The following is a 6,714-nucleotide window of genomic DNA, read 5'->3' as shown; positions in this document are numbered from 1 at the left end:
CACACTTGTCTGTCCAGAGACTCCACAGCCTAGATTTATGTTGTTTATTTTCTGATTAGAGCAATCAGCTTCAGTCCACCTCTTCAAATCAAGATATGAGTCTGTAAATCACATGAAGTAAAGGATGGAAACTTATCAAGGAGACATCCAACCTAGAATAAAGGATAAATTTTCTGTCAGTAGAAAGTTGCTTGCCTCCAGAAGTTGTGGATGCTCCATTACTGAGGTTTTTAAGAAGAGATTGAGCAGCCATTTGTCCAAAATGATACAGGGTCCTCTGCTTGAGCAAAGGGTTGGACTAGAAGACCTCCAAGCTCCCTTCCAACTTTGTTATTCTCTATTCTGTATTCTGACTTGTCATACGTTTCTAGGATAAATTTGAAAAGCATGCTGTCAATTTTATATTATTCCTAGCATATATTCTTGAAAAGAAGAAGAAGAAGAAGAAGAAGAAGAAGAAGAAGAAGAAGAAGAAGAAGAAGAAGAAGAAGAAGAAGAAGAAGAAGAAGAAGAAGAAGAAGTTGGAAGGGACCTTGGAGGTCATCTAGTCCAACCCCCTGCTCAGGCAGGAAACCCTATACCATTTCAGACAAATGGCTGTCCAGTCTCTTCTTAAAAACTTCCAGTGTTGGAGCATTCACCACTTCTGGAGGCAGGTTGTTCCACTGGTTATTTGTTCTAACTGTCATGAAGTTTCTCCTTAGTTCTAGGTTGCTTCTCTCCTTGACTAGTTTCCATCCATTTTTCTTGTCTTGCTTTCAGGTGCTTTGGAGAATAGCTTGACTCCCTCTTCTTTGTGGCAGCCCCTGAGATATTGGAACACTGCTATCATGTCATCCCTCACCCTTCTCTTCATTAAACTACACATACCCAATTCCAGCAACCATTCCCTATATGTTTTAGCCTCCAGTCCCCCAATCATCTTTGCTGCTCTTCTCTGTACTCTTTCTAGAGTCTCAATATCTTTTTTACATCGTGGTGACCAAAACTGGATGCAGTATTCCAGGTGTGGCCTTACCAAGGCATTGTAAAGTGGTGTTAGTACTTCACGTGATCTTGATTCTATCCCTCTGTTAATGCAGCCTAGCACTGTGTTGGCTTTTTTGGCAGCTGCAGCACACTGCTGGCTCATATTTAAGTGATTGTCCACTAGGACTCTGAGATCCCTCTCACAGTTGCTACTATTGAGCAAGGTACCACCTATACTACACCTGTGCATTTGATTTTTCCTGCCTAAATGTAGAACCTTACTTTTTTCACAATTGAATTTCTTTTTGTTAGATAGTGCCCAGTGTTTGAGTCTGTCCAGATCCTCCTGTATCTTAATGATTTCTTGGAAAAATATTGTGATTGAAAAGTCAGTCTTTCTGACGCTGGAAAGGGACATTTCATATACATAATTGTTATTATAATTTTCATTGTGGATACTAAGAAATTTAGTGTGTTGTCCTTTTTAAAATGGTGATCAAAACAACCAAATCCATAAATCTGGAAAGGGCCTTCAGTCACATAATCTTGCCTTTTTATTTCTCAATTCAGTGCCCCCAATTGCAGTGATTAAAGTAGCTGAGATTCAAATATTGTTTCAGAAATTGGGTTTATTTCCTTCCAATAAGCCATTTCCTTTCAAAATGCAAAGCTATTTTCTTATAAACTGAACATTTTGTAAGGGCGATAAAATTCAAGGGCAAAGTCTTAAAAATATACAGTGACATACCTCGGGGACCACCTGCTGCCGGCGTCGACTCCCCTCGGCCCTGTGCGTTCCCACAGAGAGGGCCTCCTCAGGGTGCCTCCGGTCAGAGAATGCCGGCTGGTGGCCCCCAGGGGGAGGGCCTTCTCTGTGGGTGCCCCGGCTTTATGGAATCAACTGCCAGTTGAGCTCCGGATGGCACCGGATCTTCGCTCCTTCCGGTGCGGGTTAAAGACCCATTTATTCGAACAAGCTGGCCTGGCCTGATGGGGGAATGTAAGGGTTTTAATGTTTTTTATATTTTGATTGTTTTAATTTGGGCAACAATTTAATCCTTTTTAACTTTTGTACTTCTATTTATATGCCCTGTTCACCGCCCTGAGTCCTTCGGGAGAAGGGCGGTATAGAAATTCAATTAAATAAATAAATAAATAAATGACAACACATGCACATACACACACACGCGCGCACACACACACACACACACACACACACACGGGATTTGATCATTTAAAAACTAAAAGTACAAAATCCAATCATGGAAAGGAACATTTACTTCAATCGTAGTCTTCAAAACAGAATTAACTATGTGAAACCGTCACATGAAACGTTAAGGAATGATGGAGTGGGGAAGAGAGCAATGAAACCTTGAGATATCAATTTTCTATTTAAAACAGCACATTCATAAATAAAACATCCTGAAATGTTCTGAGGAAAAATGTGATTCTTTTTTTAAAATTATGCTGCATTGTAATTAGCCTACATAAACACTTATTTTTTGCTCAGAAAATCTTATATACACATTCTCTCCTTGCTAAATTCTTAAAAGTTCACAAAATTGCTTTCCCTAGATTGACAGTAGTGACTTTCCCCAACACTCAGAAAAAATATTATTTTCTACTTCCTTATGATACCACTAGTCACCTTACTCACTCTTGCCTCCTACTCTTTTTTTTCCCACCCTTTCTTCAGTGATCATGAACCCAAGCAGGCTACTCTCCACTAGGGAAATGAGCTAAAAACCCATGAGACCCATTGGCATTCAAAGGTGCTGATTACCAGGGCTTTTTTTCTCATAGAACGCTCAGAACGGAGTTCCGGCACCTTTTTTACATGGAACCTTGTAGGGTAGGCAAGGCGGGTTGTATGACATGTGTGAGTTCCGGCACCTTTTTCTTTTACAAAAAAAGCACTGCTGATTACCATCCTTTATCTGTTACATAGAAAAATATGTTTAAAGTTCATCAGTATAACAGGATCAAGTTTCTCCTATTTGGTTCCTAGACAATATCATCCATTAAAAGAATTATCTGGCTTGTAGCTACGCCTAAATCCAAAGTTAAATGGATTTAAATAAACCACTTTTTCCATATATCTTGGAGCTGAGCCATTAGAACACACTTTAGCGTTTTGCAGAAGGACAGAAAATTATATACTGTGGTGGGTTTGGTGGATAATTATTCCTAATGGAAATGAAACGTTTGCAGCCAAATCGCCAAGCTCAGTTGATCAAACCAACAGCCCAACTACCAACCCAAGCTACTAATATTCAAACACATCTCATAATTATTCCTTGCTGTAAAGTGATTTCCACTATTGTCATCCTCTCAACTCATTCCTGACCCACACCTTGGCATATTTGTAAACTATGATACACAAGGATTCAGCACACATGTGATAATTTTAATACTTGAGCTTTGCAGATTGAAAAATAATTTACCGTATCTCACCTACAAAACAATCCCTAGTTTATGAATTCTTCATGCACATTCATTTCAAATAAGGAGTAGAGGTAGTCCTCAACTTACAACCACAATCAAACCCAAAATGTCCACAGCTAAGCAAGACAGCTGTTATGTGAGCATTGGCCCATTTTGCAATCTTTCTTGCCACAGTTAAGTGAATGACTGCAGTTAAATTAGAAATGTAGTTCCCATTTCACTTTGCTTGTCAGAAGGCCATAAAAGATAATCACATGACCCAAGGACACTGCAACCGTCATAAATAATGCCAGTTGCCAAGTGTCAGAATTTCAAGCATGAGAATGTGGCAATAGTTTTAAGGATGAAAAATGGTCATATGTTACTTTTTTCAGTATAACCTTGAACAGTCACTAAACAAATGGTTGTAAGTCGAGGGCTATCTGCACTATTCCTTCTTTAATTCCTAATAAATTTTCCCCTGTCCCTCCCCTCATTATAAATTAAACCATTTGCAACCACAGAGTGTCTAATACCATGAGCTACCTGTTGCCTTCATGTTATTTATATAGGTCATACTTGACAGTATTTTTCCAAACCTAAGTGTAAATGTGGACAGAAGGGCAATTAGATCAGTGCATTATTAGATCACTCTTTTGCTTTCACTACTGACATTTTAGAATATAAAATATGGAAAAGTTAACCTAATATATGCAGTATAATACATGTATTTACACATTCAATTCTGAAGAAGGAATATTTGAAACTGAGCATCTGCAGAGTTCAAGTTTGTCAGAATAGAAGGATTGTGTATTTTATCAGATAAGGACATAACTGCTACTGTGAAGGGAATAAGTTTCTGTTACTGGAAATTTTACGACGCTATCATGTCTGCTCTTCTGAGAAAAATGTATAGTATAATACTAGATGTGTTAAAAGTTTTTTTTTAAAGGACTAGTTTAAACTTACAGTGTGTAAAAAGCTGATGTAAATACCACGGAGTTAATGAAATTACAAAAAGTGCTACAGGGAAACACATATTAGACTTCCTAATAATGAGTTTAACTAGAAAACTTCCTCATTATCTACACATTACAAAAGAGATTTAGCGTAAGCAATAACATTCATTTTGGCAAGTTATAATATCTTACTTTACCTCTCTAAAGAAACATCTATTTCTCTGTCAAAAAAACAAAACAGCAAGATCATTGAGGTTTGCCATTTGATTTGTGTGAACAGTTTGATGTACTGGTGTTTTGCTCTTCTCTATTGAGTAAATTGTTCTTGCCATTAAAGAAAACCAATAGAATTTATCTGTATTGCCCAGAAACAGGAATATTTATGTCATATAGCAAACAAGTTTTATAAGACATATTTAAAATATGAATTGTAACCACAACATCAACAGATCTCATGCAAATATTGAGAAGATGAAGAAAAATCCCAAATATTTGGTAATTGGTTATTTAACATATCTGATACCATGTATGAAACATTGTATCTATAGAATTATAAAAGATAGAAGAAGGAAAATATTATTTAAATTGCTTTACAGTCACAATTATATGTTCTAAAAACTGTTCCAATTAGAATTGCCTTTTGCAATTGACTGATGGTGATTTTGTCAATGCCAATGGTATTCAAGTGGTTCTCCAGTTTTGGGATTGGAAGCAAAGTACCTGTTACTATTAGTAGTATCTTTGCTTTCTTTTGTCAGAGTGGTTCACATTCTATCTGCAAATCTTTATATTTTGCGATTTTTCTCCAGTTCTTTCTCTTCTGTTCTGCTGTCTTCAGTTACTGCCACATCCATTATTCAGATTTTCTTATCTTTCCTATCAACACTTGTTAAGTCTCTAGGGTAATTGTGTACTAAATGCTTGTCTGTTTGAATTCTAAAGTCCCAGAGCACTTTAGCTTCTTCATTTTCTTTCTTTTTTTTACAAGTTTTATTGATTTTTTAATATTTACATATACATGTATTTGTGAAGCAATATGGTGGTTGGGTAATCAAAATAACAAATAACAAGTTGTAAATAGTTCAGGTTACATCAACAGGGATGCCCTCTCTGATTCCTTAGTTATCACGTAGTCAAAATAATCAAGTTAATACAGTTCTAGTCAATTAACAAAATTTTCAATATATTTTCACTAATACATATCAATATCCTGTTTTTAGATTTTATCTAATTGCAATAAAATATTCTAGAATAGCCTATAGTATACAAAAGAAAGCTTAGTTTTTGGGTAACCCACAATTCCCTATTTCAATAAAGAATAATTCTCTTGTCTACAAAACTTACATTGTTCATTACAAAACATTCTTATGTTTTACCATTAAAGTCTAGTTTTCATCTTAACAAATCACCAATTATTAGAAGTATATTTTTTATCTTAACCATTCAACAATTATTAAAATACTGTCTTTTATATATAAAATTCTAGATTCTGTAATATAGTTCAAAAGTAACAACTAATATCTTCTATAAGTCATCTTAACCGTACATCAATTGTTAAAATACTATCTTTTGATATATCATTCCAATTTCTATAATATAGAAATTTTCCCTTACAGATCAAAAGCTAAATATAGAATCAGTTATATTTTTTAGAGATTCCCCTTAATCCATTGAAAGGTATTTTTATACTCTATCTTTAGGAACCCCAAAAAAGAAACAAGTTCAGTTTTTTAAATCTAACTCTTGCCTTCCTTTTGTGCCAACCAGGCTTCCCACTTGGCATCTTTAAATTCTCAAATGTATCTTCCTTTCTTCCTATAGCCCTTATTTGAATCCAGGGAACGTATCCAAATGTCAATTTTGCAAGGAAAATGTCCCCTTTGTAGCCATTGTAGTTTTGCTTTCTTCAGGTGCTGTTGTTTTTTGAGTTGTAAGTTTTGTAGTTGCCATTAAAGTTTGGACTTTAAGGTTTTCTATAGGTTGCTCTTGTTGTACTTTGAAATCTCCTATTTTAGTGTTAGTTTCCACTTCTTCTATTTGGTTTTGGGTTATCTTTTCCTCATTTAAAGTCAGAATTTTATTTGGTGGCTTTGAGTTGTCAGATTTTTCTTGCAGTTTGTCTGTCATTGCCAAAATCGTCTCTAGTATCAATTTATAGTCAAGTGGTGGGATATATTCATCCATTTTGTTATTGTTTGCAGCTGTCTTCCATGGAAGCTATTTTAATAAGAATCAAGGATTATCCACCTCCAAAAGAGTTGTTTTCAGTGCCAGGTGTTCCCACAATTATCTTTAGGAATAATGTCAAGGACAGCTGTGTTATTCAGACAGCTCTCACAACAGAAAAAAGAAATTTACTTGC

The sequence above is a fragment of the Vipera ursinii genome (assembly GCF_947247035.1).
Source record: "Vipera ursinii genome assembly, chromosome: 3".
NCBI lineage: Eukaryota > Metazoa > Chordata > Lepidosauria > Squamata > Viperidae > Vipera > Vipera ursinii.
This window is presented reverse-complemented; position numbering follows the sequence as displayed.